This window comes from Myodes glareolus, chromosome X (assembly GCF_982192425.1).
Source record: "Myodes glareolus chromosome X, mMyoGla1.1, whole genome shotgun sequence".
Classification (NCBI taxonomy): Eukaryota; Metazoa; Chordata; class Mammalia; order Rodentia; family Cricetidae; genus Myodes; species Myodes glareolus.
In genome coordinates this window covers 126787158-126803419 of record NC_142053.1, presented here as the reverse complement: position 1 = coordinate 126803419, position 16262 = coordinate 126787158, and the positions used below count along the sequence as shown (strand labels likewise).

The 16262-nt window shown below is 38.3% G+C and overlaps 1 protein-coding gene across 1 annotated transcript in view; it reads left to right on the top strand.

Annotated features, from left to right (window-relative positions):
- Nucleotides 1–16262, top strand: part of Wnk3 (WNK lysine deficient protein kinase 3) — a 152819-nt gene that overhangs the window by 13849 nt on the left and 122708 nt on the right. The gene's annotated exons all lie outside the window — the stretch shown is intronic.

The following is a 16262-nucleotide window of genomic DNA, read 5'->3' as shown; positions in this document are numbered from 1 at the left end:
TTGTTCTTTTATTTTTAGATGTTGACTTAGTACATTGACAAGTACATTGATTGGTATCTGATGTTTATTGTTATAAAAATGTATGTATGAGACATAATGTTAATGGACAATTTTTACTGTTTAAATATGCCTTCTTTTAGTTGCTATAAAAGTTAAAGAAATCCTTTGATTCATTGGTTGACAAAGTACTACTTTTTATCTTGTTTTGAGATGAGAGACTTATTAACTTTACTTCTTAAGTCCTGAACTCAAGTAATCTCTCTGTCTTAGCCTCCTGAGCATTTGGGATTACTGGTGTGCCACAGTGTACTGAATCCAGGTTGAATTTTCCATGTGTTGAGAGAATAGAGGTGAAATACAAATTTGTGAGTCTCTCCATATAATTTGGGTATCTCTAGAAGTGTTTTTTTTTTTAATTTTGTTTTTTCAAGACAGGGTTTCTTTGTGTCCTGGCTGTCCTGGAACTTGGCTTTGTAGATCAGGCTGGCCTCAAACTCAGATTTCCCTGTTTTTGCCATGAGGGTTGGGATTAAAGGTGTCCAACACCACCACCTGGTTAGAAGTGTTTTTGCAGTTGCCTTTATATATATTCCTAGGCTTAGATTACTGTATTACCATTTTATGAAAAAATGATTATATACACACTGAGACACCCCCCCACACACACACACTATACTGAACTTAATAATTGATTCCAGGCCTGAGGAAACTCCAGATTTGAAGCCTGATTTTTTTTGTAGCCTTTTCTTTTTCTTTTGGTGACACTCTGTAGCTTTGGAACCTGCCCTGGAACTAGCTCTTGTAGACCATGCTGGCCTTGAACTCACAGAGATCTGCCTGCCTTTGACTACTGGTACTTTGAGTACTAGGATTAAAGGCATTTGCCACCACTGTCCAGTTTTGTAGACTTTTTTGTTGTACCGAATTTCTATATTGTGGAATATAACACAGATGGATAACTTGTTCACTGCAGCATATCTCTTCAGCAATGCCAACATGGTTTATTACTGAAAAGTCTTTGAAAAATACATTATTTTACCTTCCTGAATTGAGTCCCTTTGAAAATCCATTTAATGTTTTTGGCAGTATTATTTAATAGTGCTTTATTTTTATTAACATTTTTACATTTATTTACCTATTTATATATGGAGGTAGGTGTGCATTTATCATGAGATCAGAGGACAGCTTACATGAGTCAGTTCTTTCTTTCCCTAGGTCCTGGGGATTAAACTCAGGTTGTCAGACTTGGTGCAAGCATTCTTACCCATTGAGTTGTTTCAAAGGCCTTGAATAGTACTTTAATACAGCGCTGGCCTAGGACATATTAATAAGTGGAAAATGAAAGCTTTTATTTATTGATTGTTATATTGGGCCAGGCATTGTGCTAAGTACTTTATATTTTCATATTAGTCCTGTGAGATTCACAAATGAAATAAAAAATGAGTAAGGTTAAATTATTTGCTGCAAGGCAAAACCAAAATTTGATTGCAGACTCCAAATCCTGCCTGTGTTTTGTTTTATGGTAAGGAAAGTATTGGAAGCTAAGCCTAGTTGTACAGGCCTGTAAGCCCAGCTCCCTGGGAAGTTCAGGGCCTGTCTTTACTACACACTACACAGTGGGTTGGAGGCAAGCCTGGGCAACTGACTGAGATCCTGTTTTGAAAATAAAAAGAAAGCACAGGCATTTAGATCCTTGGTGAAATGCTTACCTAGCATTCCTGGGAGACTGTAAGTTCAGTCCCCAGGAATGAGTGAGAAGGAAGAGGGGGAGCAACAGTTGCAGCTATTCGATCCATTAGGAAAACAATTGAAAAGGATGAAAAAGAAAAAAGGGAGCTATTATTGTATCCATGATGAAAAGATCAGAAAATGAATGCTTAGTGAAGTCCTTTGCTGGTTTAAAAATTATTATTATTATTGTCTTTGGGGACCAAATCTAGAGTCTTCTGTATGTTAGACAAATGCACCACTACAAAGCTATACCTCTGTCCTAGAACTCATTTTTCTTTTTCTTTTTTTATTAATTTATTTATTTGTTTATAAAAATTTCTACTTCCTCCCCTCTTCCCCATACCCTCCCATTTCCCCCCCTCCCTCTCCCCCCCCACTCCCTCCCCTCCTTCCTCTCCAGTCCTAAGAGCAGTCAGGGTTTCCTGCCCTGTGGGAAGTTCAAGTTCCTCCCCTCTCCCTCCAGGTCTAGGAAGGTGAGCATCCAAACAGACTAGGATCCCAGAAAGCTAGTACATGCAGACAAAACAAGACCCAGTGCCATTGACAATGGCTTCTCAGTCAAGAACTCATTTTTCTTATTCATCATTTATCCTTTAGTTATTAGTTATTACATCTTGTTATTGTTTGGTCTTTCATTACACTTTCCATTCTAAAACAGCGGTTCTCAACCTTCCTAATGCTATGACCCTTTAATACAGTTCCTCATGTTGTGGTAATCCCCCCAACCATATAATTATTTTCATTGCTACTTCCTAACTGTAGTTTTGCAATCACATGGCAGCTTGCAACTGTCTATAACTCCAGTTCCAGGGATCTGATATCCTCACACAGATACACAGACAGGCAAGACACTGGTGCACGAAAATTAAAAAATAAATCTTAAATAAATTTTAAAAAGAATCTTAATGTAAATGTTTGCTATGCAGGATATCTGATATACAACCCCCATGAAAGGGTTTGCTGACCCCAAAATGGGTTGCGACCCATAGGTTGAGAACCACTGCTCTAAAACAAGAATTTTTTTTTAAAAAATAAAGGAATGCTTTATTGTAGACATACATAGAAGGGAAACCTCACAAAGATGGAAGTTAGAGATCAATGCAGTTTTTAGAAACATATTTGATATTATAATGCCTTTGAGTTTAGTCAAAAAAATGTTAAAATTTCTTGTTTGTTTGCTTTGAGACTTGTAGCCCAGGTTGGCCTTGAACGCTTGATCCCTTTGCTTCTGTGTCACCATACTAAGCTGTAAATGTGTTAGGAATCCTTCTTCCCTCCTCCTTCCCTCTGTCCTTTTCCTTCCCTTCCCCTTCCCCCTCCTCTCCCTTCCCTTTCTCCCCTTCCCCTTCCCTTCCCTTTCTTTCCCTCCCTTGTTCCCTCCCTCCCTCTCTTTTCTTTTGAGAAGGGGTCTCATTATGAGGCCCTGGCTAGCCTGTAACTCACTAAGTAGAAGACCTGGCTGACCTAAACACAGAGATCCACCTGCCAACTGCCTCCCAAATACTGGGATCAAAGGTGTGAACCACCATGTCTGGCTATATTAAGATACTTAAGAAGAATATATTTTATTGAGATATATTTGTTTGAGACAAGGTTTTATTGTATACCTTAGACTGCCCTCAAAGAGTCTCCTGCCTCTGTCTCCCAAGTGCTGGGACCACTGGTGTTCACTAGTACACTCAGTTTAAAATAAAATCACACAAAAAGATTCACTATTGGAAAATCAGGCTTGGAGGAACCAGTGTCCTACCTTCTTGGGGACTTGAGTATAGACAGCGAGATAGTGGAATTCCATCTCAGGGGAAAAAGTTCCCATTGTAAATGTCATAGTTAATTATTTTAGTAAATTTATAAGGTTTATAACCTTGATTGCAATCTGGTTTTACTGTGGCTGTTATTTTTTTTGTGGGGGTTGAAAAAAACCCTTACATATATTAGGCAAACCCAATCACTAAACCATTTTCCCATCTCTCTATATTTTATTTTGAGATAGGATTTTGTTACATTTCCAGACTGCCTTTGAACTCACTCTATAGCTCAGGTAGACTTTGAATTTGTGATCTTCATTCATTCACATTCTACGAAGTGACTGCAATACTGGCCTGTATCCTGGGCCAGGTCTACTTTTATATTTTGAGACTGGGTTTTTTAATGTACCCCAGGTTGACCTTAAATTTGAAATCTGCCTGCCTTAGTCTTTCAGTGCTAGGATTACAACCGTTTCTACAACACTGGGCTTGTTTTTAATTCAAACATTAAAAACTACCTTGTACCTGGTGTGGTAGTGCACACCTTTAATTCCAGCATTAGGCAGGTGGATCTCTTTGAGTTCAAGGCCAGCCTGGTTGGTCTACAGAGTGAGTTCCTGGACAACCAGGACAGATGAAAGAAACCCTATCTTGAAAAATCAACCACCCAAACAAAAAGCTGTTTTTCATGATACTGAACATTGAACTCAGACTCTAGAGTATGCTAAACATATGTTCTACCTCTGAGCTATTCTTTTAGCTCTGCAATCTAGTGTTAAATAGTTACTACGTGATGCTTAATTTTGATTGTCAGCCTGATTGGATTGAAAAGCACCTCCAAGAAAAATGAAACACATTGAGGGCATTTCCAGAGAGGATTAACTAAGGGGGCAGTATCATCACATAGGCTGGGGCCTACATGAAATAAAAGGGAAAAAGGAGAAATCTTGCTGTACAGCCATTCTCTCTACTTTCTTTTTTCATTTTTAATACAGGTTCTCACTGTATACCCCTCCATGTTCTGAAACTCATTTTGTAGACTAGACTGGTGTCAGACTCAGAGATCCTGTTGCCTCAGCCTCCTGAGTGCTGAAGTTAAAGGTATATACCACTACACTCAGCTCTTAGAACTTCTTAGCTGCCATGATGTGAACTGTCATGCTCTACCATGGCCTTCTGTCATGGCAGACTGAAGCTTCTGACGGTGAGCCAGAATAAATTTTTTTTTAAAGATTTATTTATTTATACAGTATCCTGCCTGTACGCCAGACGAGGGCACCAGATCTCATTATGGGTGGTTTTGAGCCACCACATGGTTGCTGGGAATTGAACTCAGGACCTCTGGAAGAGCATTCAGTGCTCTTAACCGCTGAGCCATCTCTCCAGCCCCCAAAATAAATCTTTCTTTCCTTAAACTGTAAGATATTGTATTACTGCAAGACAAGGTTTGACCAAAGTATACTATTACCCCAAAGACGGGTAATGACCCATAGTCAAGGTTATTACCCATAGTCATTTGTCTTATTGCTCTTGCCCCAGTTAATCACTAATTATTTTCTGTTCCTATAGATTGCATTTCTGGACAATTCAGATAAACAAAATCATGAAGTATGTGGGCTTTCTCTCTGGCTGATTTCACTTAGTATAATATTGTCAGGTCTTTCTTTTGTAAGCATGCATGACATTCTTTTATATTGCTGAGTAATATTCCCCTGAGTATTTATAACATATTTTAGAACTCCATCAATCAGCTATGTGAAAAGTGCCTATGTGAATAGTGTTGCTATGAATCCTTGTGTACAACTTTTCCTTCTTGTATACAAGAGAGAGAGAGAGAGAGTGATGTGGGAGGAAATGCATGCCAAAGCATATGTGAATAGGTCAGAGTACAACTTTGTGGAGATTGGAGTCAGCTCTATCTTTGTGTGGTTTTCAGAGATTGCACTCAGGTTTCCAAGCTTGTGTAGCAGGTGTCTTTACCCATTGAACCACTCCCTTCTTTTGAGACAGGGTCTCACGTAACTATACTAGTCTCAATTTGCTACGTAGTAGAGGAGGATGTTGAACTCCTATCTTGCTTCCCAAATGCTGAGATTACATACATATGCTTGTATTTTTTACATATGTATGCATATATATGTATAATTCAAATTTTTAAATTTTGAAAAATTATTTTATGTGTATGGGTGTCTTACTAGCATGTATGTCTATGCAACACTTGTGTGTCTGGTGCCTATGGAGGCCAGAAGGGAGCATTGAATCTCCTGCAACTAGAGTTATTGTTTCAAGTCACTATGTGAATACTGGTGATTGAACCCAGATACTGTGGAAAAACAGCCAGTACTCTTAGCCACCGAGCCATCTCTCTAGCCTAGTCTTTCATATTCAATGTAAACTTTCTCTTTCTTTCTTTCTTTCTTTCTTTCTTTCTTTCTTTCTTTCTTTCTTTCTTTTCTCCCTCCCTCCCTCCCTCCCTCCCTCCCTCCCTCCCTCCCTCCTTCCTTCCTTCCTCCCTTCCTTCCTTTTTTCCTTCTTCCTCCCTCCTTTTCCCTACTCCCTCGGGTATGTCTGTGTATTTGTGCCACAACACTTATGTGGAGGTCAGAAGGTAACCTGCAGGAGCTGGTTCCCTACTTCCACTATGTAAGTCACAGGGCTTTAACTCAGGTTTGTCAAACTCTGAGCCATTTTGTTGATCTACCATGTATGGTTTTATATGTACTGGGGATCAAACCTTGCCCAGTTTTGTGGACAAATTTTGGTGTCATGTGGAAACTCTGTTTAACTTTTTGGAGAACAACCACACAATGTTTACCTGCACCATTTTACATTTCCACCATCAATGAATGAGGATCTGTTTTCCCCATATCCTTGTTAATGCCAATTACAATATTTTTTATTATAGCTAGCCTCTTGGGTATGAAGTAGTATTTTGATGCAGTTTGATTTGCATTTCCCAAATGAATAATGATGCTGAATATTGTTTCCTATGTTTATTGGGCAGTAACCCTTTCCCTATCTGTACAGAACCTAAGTCCCTCAGTACATGACTAAAACCATAGTACTGTATCCTATAAAAATATTGCTTTCCTATGTACACATACATAGGATAAAGTTTGAATGTAAGGTAGGCTAGTAATAAGACAACAATTATAACAAAATACTTTAATTCTACTTTGCTTTTATATTTAAAACTGACTACAGCTGGCAAGATGGATCAATGGAGAAAGATACTTGTTTTACCCTTTGGGGTTGATGCCCAGAGTCTATATAAAGTTAAAAGTAAAGAACTAACTCCACAAAACTCGCTAAACTTTTATTGTGAAAGAAAAAATGCCCAACTTATTGGAAATTCAAGTTGTGATTTGAATTCTGTGACAGTTTTATAAGGGTGAAATATACCAGTACTTTTTTGTTTGTTCATTTGTTTGCTTTGAGAGTAGTCCAGAGTCTCCACAACTTCACAGTCCTTCTTTCTCAGCTTCCCAGGTTCTGAGATTACAGGCATGCACCTTCGTATCTGATTTTTACTATAAAAATATGCTTGTGGTGGCTCAAATGAGACATCTCCATAAGTCTCAAACATTTGAATATTTGGACCAGTTGGTGAGTATTTGGAGAGGATGAAGAGGCCTTGCTGGAGGAAATATGCCCCTGGGGGTGGGCTTTGAGGGTTCAGAAGACTCGCACGTTTTCGAGTTTGTTCTCTATGCTTCCTGTTTGAGATGTGAGCCCTCATCTGCTGCTCCAGCCGACATGCCTGCTTCTTACTGCTATGCTGCCTCGTCATGATGGACTCTTATGCCCCTGGAACAGTAAGCCCAAAATAAATGTTTTTTTAAAGTTGTCTTGGTCATGATCTTTTATCATAGCAATAGAAAAGAAGCTAAGATAGAAGTTGGTGCCAGGGAGTTAGCTAGTTCTGTGACAGACCCGACCATGTAGATTTTTGTTTGTTTTTGAGGAATGAGGAAGACTTTGGAACTTTGGACTAGAAAATTTGTTTAATGCTATAAGCAGAGCTTGAAGCTCAATCCTTGTGGAACCTTGGAAGCCAGTAGTATTGAGAACTATTCGGACTTCAGAGATCCAGCCCAAAAAGTTTCAGAGGAGAACAATTATAGCAACTGGGATAGAGACCATTCTTGTATCTCTTACAGAGAGCTGGGTTCAGTTCCCAGCACCCACATGGCAGCTTATAACTGTCTCTAACTTCAGTTGTAGGGGATCCAGAACCCTCTTCTGACCCTTGCAGTTAGTTACCAGGCACACTCATGTGCATAAAACAAAAATAAATAAATTCTCAAAAAATAGCAAACTAATTTTTTTTGGTGGAGGAGATTTCAAGATAACCTAATATTGACTGTTCTGTGGTTATTAGTAATCACTCTTATGGAGACATATAGTGAAAAAGAGCAAGTGGGGCAGAAATAAATATAAAATGTACAGTTTGAAGCAAAAATGGGCACAGCCAAAGCCTGTGCTAATTAAAGCAAGACCTGATCTGCATTGTGGCAAAGGCAATGGTGCCCCCAGAACAAGATCCTACCCAGCTAAGCTTTCACCTTGTAAGAAGAAAAGGCCTAAGGAATTTTCTCCTAAAAAGGAACAACAAATCAAAGCTGCTACATATGTGATTCAAGAGCTCTAGAGTTCACCAGAAATGACTTTGTGGTTCTAGCTTTAGGTTCATGAAGGATACAGGGTTGTGGAATCTTCTGTGATTTTTCTTCCTATGTCCTGAGAATGTGCCTGAGACTAAATTTAAAAAGTAGTGAATGGGGTGGAGAGATGGCTCAGCAGTTGTTTTTGTGTGTGTGTGTGTGGGGGGGGTGTTTCAAGACAGGGTTTCTCTGTGTAACAACCCTGACTGTCCTGGAACTAGCTCTTATAGACCAGGCTGGCCTTGAACTCACAGAGATCCACTTGCCTCTGCCTCCCAAGTGCTGGGATTAAAGGTGTGTGCCACCACTGCCTGGCAGTGGCTCAGCAGTTAAGATTACTTTGCTGCTCTTGCAGAGAGCAGGGTTCAGAAAGCCATTGTATGAAAGTGTGAGCACGAAACCTGGATTGCATTGAAGACCCCAAGATTTTGGAGATGCCTCCTGAGATAATCTGTTAAGAAGAGCTGCACACAAGGAGTAGGAACAGCCCAAGAGAGAGAAGTATGTTGCAGTCAGAAAAGCTGGAAGGGTAGAACCATCTAAGCCCTTTGAAATTGTAGAACTGCAGGATTTGGAGTTTGCGCTGCTGGGTTTTGGCCTTGCTTTGGTCCAGTATTATCTCAGTATGCCCTCTTTCCTTCTTTTTGGAATGGTAATGTATGTTCCGTGCCATTGTATGTTGGAAGTATGTAATTTGCCTTTTGATTTTACAGGGGTTACACTTAGGAGGTTGCCTTTAGTCTAAGAAGAAACTTTGGACTTTTAAACTGTATTGAGACTGTGAAAAACTATAGGGACTTTTGAAATAAGACGAAATGCATTTTACACCACAATACTGCAGAGATCAGGGAGTGGAATGTGGAATGTTGGGAGCTGTATGGGGAAAATTAAGAGCTGTGGGCTTGTTGGAGGATGTATGCCACTGGGATGGGCTTTGAGAGTTCAAGAGATTCTACCATTTCAAGTTTTTCTCTGCTTCCTGTTTGAGATGCAATCTCTCAGTCTGCTACTTGCTGTTCCACTGCCTCACCATAATAGATTCTTAACTCTGGAGCCCTAAGTTCAAATAAACCCCTTTCCACATAAGTTGCCTTGGTTGTGGCATTTTATCACAGCAGTAGAAAAGTAAGACAATGCTGTAATAGATTTATATAAATATAATATTTTTGCTTCTTCCTGGAATTTTTATTTTACTTGTACTATGTTATTTACTTGTTTATTTACATGTGTGTGCACTAGTATACACTATGGAGGCCAGAAGACAACTTTTGGGAATCAGTTCTCTACATCCGCCATGTGGATCCTGAGATCCATGTAGGTTCAATGACTCAGATTGTCAGGCTTAGTGGCAAGTGCCTTTACCACTGAACCATCTCACCCATGCCCCCCTTTTGTTTGTTTGTTTTTTTCCTGTGGTATCACCATGTAGCCCATGTTAGATTTCAACTTGCAGTCTTCCTGCCTTAGTCTCCCAATTAACTTAGATTTAAGTGTGTGCCACCATGCCTGACTTTATTCCGAGAATTTTCTTTTACTTTTGGACTGCAGTTTACTGAATGTGACTAAAATGTAGAAAGTAAAACTATAGATAAGAGAGGCTTTGTTACATGTTCTTTAGAAAGATATTTATCCAAATCTTTTTTTTGGTTTTTTTTTTTTCGAGACAAGGTTTCTCTATAGCTTTGGTGTCTGTCTTGTAAACCATGCTGGCCTTGAACTCACAGAGATCCGCCTGCTTCTGCCTCCTATGTTCTGGGATTAAAGGTGTGCACCACCACAGCCCTTAATAACTCACTTAAAATGTTAGCAATTGGGGAATGTGGGTGAAGGCTGTACTATATTCTTTGTATATTCTTGCAAACTCTCTCAAGTTAAAAAATTATTTCAAGATAAATAATTAAGGTAAAAAGAAATCTCTGACCCTTGAGATGGCTTCCTAGGTAAAGGTGCTTGCTACCAAATCTGATGACTTGAGTTTGACCCTAGAACCTATGTGGTAAAAGGAGAGAACAGACTGTTGAAAGTTGTCTCTGAGCTCCATGTAAGCCCTATGGTGGGCCACTGCAATTGTGCACATAAATATAAAAAAGAAAAAAAAACTTACTTGCAGGAAATAATATTCTTGTAAGTGTGTTGATTTGACAATGTAACCTGATAGAGCACTTTATGAATTCTTAGTTTCATTCTTAGCTCTCATATTGAACAAAGATATGTTTTAGTAGCACAATCTTATTCACTAATTTCTGAAAGTTCTCATTGAACTGTTTGTTAATTGTCCATCAAAGAAGCAATACATTTTTAATTTATACTTTCATGATTTTTTTAAAGTATAAGTGAATTATTTAGTATACTGAAAAGAGTACAGTGGACATGGCAATAATCTCCTGCCCCATAGCAGATCTTGAATGTAGTCCTCCTGCAACTTTTTTGAGGTATCTCAACTTCATCTTTGCATTGATGCAATTGTCATAGCATCAAGTGTTTATTTATTTATTTACTTATTTATTGAGACTGGTCTCAGTATACAAACTTGCCTTATCTGGAACTTGATATGTAGCCCAGGATGGCAGAAGCAGATGGATCTCTATGAGTTTTATAGACAAGCAAGCAAGCAAGCAAGCAAGCAAAGAAAGAAATAAGCATCACCACGTTGTGGTGCAAACCTTTGATCCCATCACATAGGAGACAGAGGCAGGTGGATCACTGTGAGTTCGAGGCCAACCTGGTCTACAGAGCTAGTTCTAGGACAGCCAGAGCTGATATACAGAGAAACCCTTGTCTCAAAAAACAACAACAAAAATGAAAATAAATAAAAGGAAAATAAAAGAAAATGCTGACATGAATGTAGGTAAAGGGGAACCCTTATACACTGCTGGTAGGGATGTAAGCTTAGCACATGTTCTACATATTATGTTAGACTCTTTCACTGGCTTTTGTAAATATTTAATACATTTTTGTTTTGATAGTGTGTATGTGTGTTATGTGTGTGTGTATGCACATGTGAACAGGTGAACCTGTGAGTAAGCATGTGGAGACCAGAAGTCAATGCAAATGCCTTCCTCCACTGCTGATTTATTGGGTTGGAAATAATAGTTCAGAAGGTACAAAGCCCTGAGTACAATCCCTGGCATTACATAAACCAGGCTTGGTAGCACACATCTATAATCTCAGCACCCTGAAGGTCAAGCAGGAGGAACAAGGTTAAAAGTCATTAGGCTACACAGTGGGTTTGAGACCAGCCTGGGCTACATGAGAGACTGTCTCAAAAAACAAAAGCTACATTATCACGGAAGTATTTCCAGTGTAAAACACTTAAACAGAAACAAAACAGTATGGTACTACTTACTATAAGGGAAAACACACAGATAAATGAAATGAAGATAGTCAAAAAATAAACTCAAATATAAATGGTCAAATAATTTTAATAAGAATGCCAAGAAAACTCAGCAGGGAAAGAATGGTGTTTCCTTGTTGTTGCCAGGACAATTGAATATTCATGTGCAAAAAATGAAGTTGTGCTTTCTCAAAAAAAAAAACCCAAAACAAAACAAAAACCACAAAACGAAGGCGCAGGAGGACTACATTCAAGATCTAGTATGGGGTAGGAGATTATTGCCATGCCCATTGTACTCTTTTAAATATACTGAGTAAATTCACTTTTTCTTTAAAAAATCATGGAAGTATAAATTCAACATTTATTGCTTTTCATCTGATGGATTACCTCTGCTCCCACCTCCCAAGTGCTGGGATTAAAGGTATGGGACACCATACTCAGCCCAGCATTTAATTTCTTGATGATAGCGATTCTAACTGGAGTGAGATGATATAGTTTTAAGTGACTGCTGAGGATGTCAGACTTCCTTTTTGGTGTGTTTTCCATTCATATTGTTTTGAAAGCTGTTTATTCACACTAGTCTGTTTATTAATTGGATGATTTTGATTTGGGGTAGTTTTTGTAGTTATTTAAATATTCTAGGTATTGGCTGGGTGGTGGTACCACACACCTTTAATCCCAGCACCCGGGAGTCAGAGGCAGGCTGATCTCTGTAAATTCGAGACCGGCTTGGTCTACAAGAGCTAGTTTCAGGACAGGCTCCAAAGCTACAGAGAAACCCTGTCTCAAAAAACCAAAAAAAAAAAAAATTCTAGGTATTACTCTATGATGTATTATTGGCAAAGCTTTCTTTTTCCATGTTTGTAGGTTGTCTCTTTACTCTGGTGATTTTTTTTTCCTTTGCTAGACATAAGGTTGTTTTTCTTTACTTATTTTTCTTTTTTTGTTTTGTTTTGTTTCAAGTCAGTTTCTCAGTCCTGGCTGTTCTGGACTTCTCTTTGTAGGCCAGGCTGGCCTTGAATTCACAGAGATCCGCCTGCCTCTGCCTCCCAAGTGCTGGGATTAAAGTTGTGTACCACCACCACCTGGCTAGGCAGAAGCTTTTAATTTCATACAGTATCATTTATAAATTCTTAGGATTTCTTGTGTTATTATAATTCCTTTTTAGAAAGTACATGCCTACGCCTGTGCCTGTATCTTAACATGTTTCACCTATCTAAGTTTCCTCTAGAAGTTTATGTCATATTTAAAGGTCTTTGATCTATTTCAAATGGACTTTATGAAAGGTGAGAAGTATGGATCTCTGATAAAATTTTAAGTTGAGTATACTAGAATATTTACCAAAATGCATATTTTGTATCATTTTGTCCTTTATGGAGATTGTTTAGAGTACATTTCCTAATGTCAAACTAAACACAATTCAGAATTAGTGGGTATATTAGAACTATCGTGTAAAACCAAGATTAATTTATTAAAGCTATTCTTAAAACTAATTCATGGTCAGTACCTTTTGATATATTGATGTCAAGTAAGTGGCCCAATTAGCAAAAGCCCTTACTTACAAAGCAAAACCTATTTTTTAAAAAGCATATGTAGCCATTTTACAGCAAATCTTCTTGGAAAGTATTTTATGTTTATTATTATTATTTTTTTAAAAAACTTTTCCTATGGTGGTTAGATTTTTGTTAAGTTGATGCAAGTTGTAATCATCTAGGAAGAGGGAACCTCAATTGAAAAAAACGCAGTCACCAGATTGGCCTGTGAGCAAGCCTGTGTTGCATTTTCATTATTGATAATATGTGTGGGAGGGCCCTGTTCACTGTGGTTCCATCTCTGGGCAGGTGGTTCTGGATTGTTTCAGGAAACAGGCTGAACAAGTCGTGGGGAGGAATACAATAAGCAGCATTTCTTCATGGTTTCTGTATCAGTTCTTGCCTCTAGGTTTCTGTCCTGACTTTCCTCAATGGTGTACTGTTACCTGGAAGTATAAGATAAAATAGATCCTTTAGTCCTCAAGTTGCTTTTGCTTCTGGTGTTTTATCATAGCTTTAGAAACTTAAGGCATTGTGCTTGTGAAATATACATTCAGAAAAATATATAGAATTTATACATATAGTTTTAAATTTTTACTATTTTATTTGTATAGGCGTTTTTTCTGCATAAATGTCTGCTTATATACCACATTTGTGCCTGATGCCCATAGAGGCTAGGAAGGGATATTAGATTCCATGGAACTACCATTATAGACAGTTGTGAGTCACCATGTGGGTGCTGGGAATTGAACCCAGTTCCTTTGGAGGAGTAACCAGTGTTCTTAACCTCTGAACCATCTCTTCAGCTCTCAAGAATTTATCCATACAACTCAAATGATTATAAAGGAAAATTCAGGAGATCGTGAGATGGTTCAGTAGATAAAAGTACCTGTTGTGAAGCTTAACAACCCACATCAATTCCCAGTACTCACTTGATGGAAGGAGGGAACTGACTCCAGCAAATTGTTTTATGCTCGGCACAAGTGTGCAGATCCACTGATCTATTTTACCAACCTCTTACTTTATTGTTTTAATACTCGCATTTCTATTTCTAAACAAACTAGTTTTGTCTGATTGTTGAATTCTCTCACCTGGGCTGCATAGTGAGATTGTCTAAAATAAATGAGGGAGGAAGGGAGGAGCAGACTTCGCTACATCATGCATTGATAGTATGCTGCTAAATTATATGCCTTGAATGACACAAAGTTAAAAATAATGTATATCACTTACTTTCAAATGACTAAACAAATGAAACATACCTGTGAGTATTCATATACATGTGCATGTGGAAAATAGACATTGATGTGCATTGTCTTCTTTAATTGCTTGCCATCTTTTCTTTTTGAGGCAAGGTCTTAACTATGTCTTGGCTGCTTAGAACTGTGTAGACCAGGATGATCTCAAATCTACAAGATCTGCCTGCCTTTGCCTTCTGAGCTGTATGTAGGATTAAAGGCATATGCCACCACACCCAGCCTTCTACCTTATATTTTGAGCCTAAGTCTTACTGATTTGACTAGGCTAGATAGCCAGCACATTCTAAGAATTCTCCCTTCTCCGGCTCCCCAGCCCTGGAATTGCAAGCATGCATTGCTGCACCTGGCTTCTACAAGGGTGCTGAGGATCTAAACTTAGGTGTTCATGCAAGTACTTTACTACCACAGCATTTCCCCAGCCCCCTGAAATATTTTTATATTGAAAAAATCCCAAACATATATTTTTTAAAAGTAGCAAAGTAATACAATGAAACTTGTTCATAATGTTCACCTGTATTCCTAATTGGTTGCTGCTTTCTTTATGTCTCAGAAGATGGAGATGTGGTAAGTTTGAGGCTAGCCTGATCTACATAGTTCTGGCAGACAGGGCTAAATAGTAAGATCCTGTCTCAGAAAAAGTGGTGGACAAGTAAAGAAGACAATGCACATCAACGTCTATTTTCCACATGCACATGTACATGAATACTCACAGGTATGTTTCATTTGTTTAGCCATTTGAAAATAAGTGATATACATTATTTTTAACTTTGTGTCATTCAAGGCATATAACTTAGCAGCATACTATCAATGCATGATGTAGTAAAGAGGGACGAAGTCTGCTCCTCCCTTCTTCCCTCATTTATTTTAGACAATCTCACTATGCAGCCGAGACCAGCCTTAAACTTTAGGTACTCCGTTCTAAGTATTGATATTACAAGTGTACACCACCATACCTTGTATAGAGTAAACTGATTTTGATTTTTTTATATACCAGAAGCTTTATAGTTGGATCATATGGTAGTTCTATTTTTAATTTTTTGAGGAACCATTGTATTAAGTTCCATAGTGGCTGGACTAATTTAAATTCCCCCATCTTCATAATTTGTTCTGTATTTTCTTTTTTTATTATGTATGCAATATTCTGTCTGTGTGTATGTCTGCAGAAGAGGGCACCAGACCTCATTACAGATGGTTGTGAGCCACCATGTTGTTGCCGGGAATTGAATACAGGACCTTTGGAAGAGCAGACAATGCTCTTAACCACTGGGAGCCATCTCTCCAGTCCCCCCATATTTTCTTTTTAAAAATATATTTATTTTGTTTGGTGTGTGTGTGTGTATGCACCACGTGGATACAGTAGTCCAGAAAGGTCAGAGGAGATTTTGGAACCCCTGGAACTGGAGTTACAGATAGTTGTGAACTTTCATGTGGGTTCTGGGAACTGAACTGGATCCTCTGCAAGAGCAGTAAATGCTCTTAAACACTGAGCCATCTCTTCAGACTTCTGTTTCATTTTGTTTATGATAGCCACTTTTGCTTGGGTGGGATGGAATTTTGATATAATTTTGATGTTAATTTTCCTGGTGACTAGAGATAATTGAATATTTTTCTTGTATTTATTAGCCAATCTTAAAAAGAAATGAACTCATTATGCCAAATGAAATAAAACAGACATAAATACTGTATGTGTCCACTTACATGAATTATCTAGAATAAGTAAATTCAGAAATAGAAAGTAGAATGTGGGTTGGGGGGTAGATGTGCATAAGATTTTTTTGGTAGCTTTGGCAATCAGACATGGAATTTTGTATGTGAGAAGCATACATCTGCTAGTGAGCCACATTCTCAGTTCCCTAAAAACTGCTTTTCTTCTGTTTTGGAAATTAGTTTTGCTGTTTGTCCATGTCAGCTTGGAACTCCCAGGTTTGGGTGATTCTCCATCCTCAGCTTCCTAAGTAACTAAGACTGTAGATGCATTCCATAGCACTCAGCTGGAT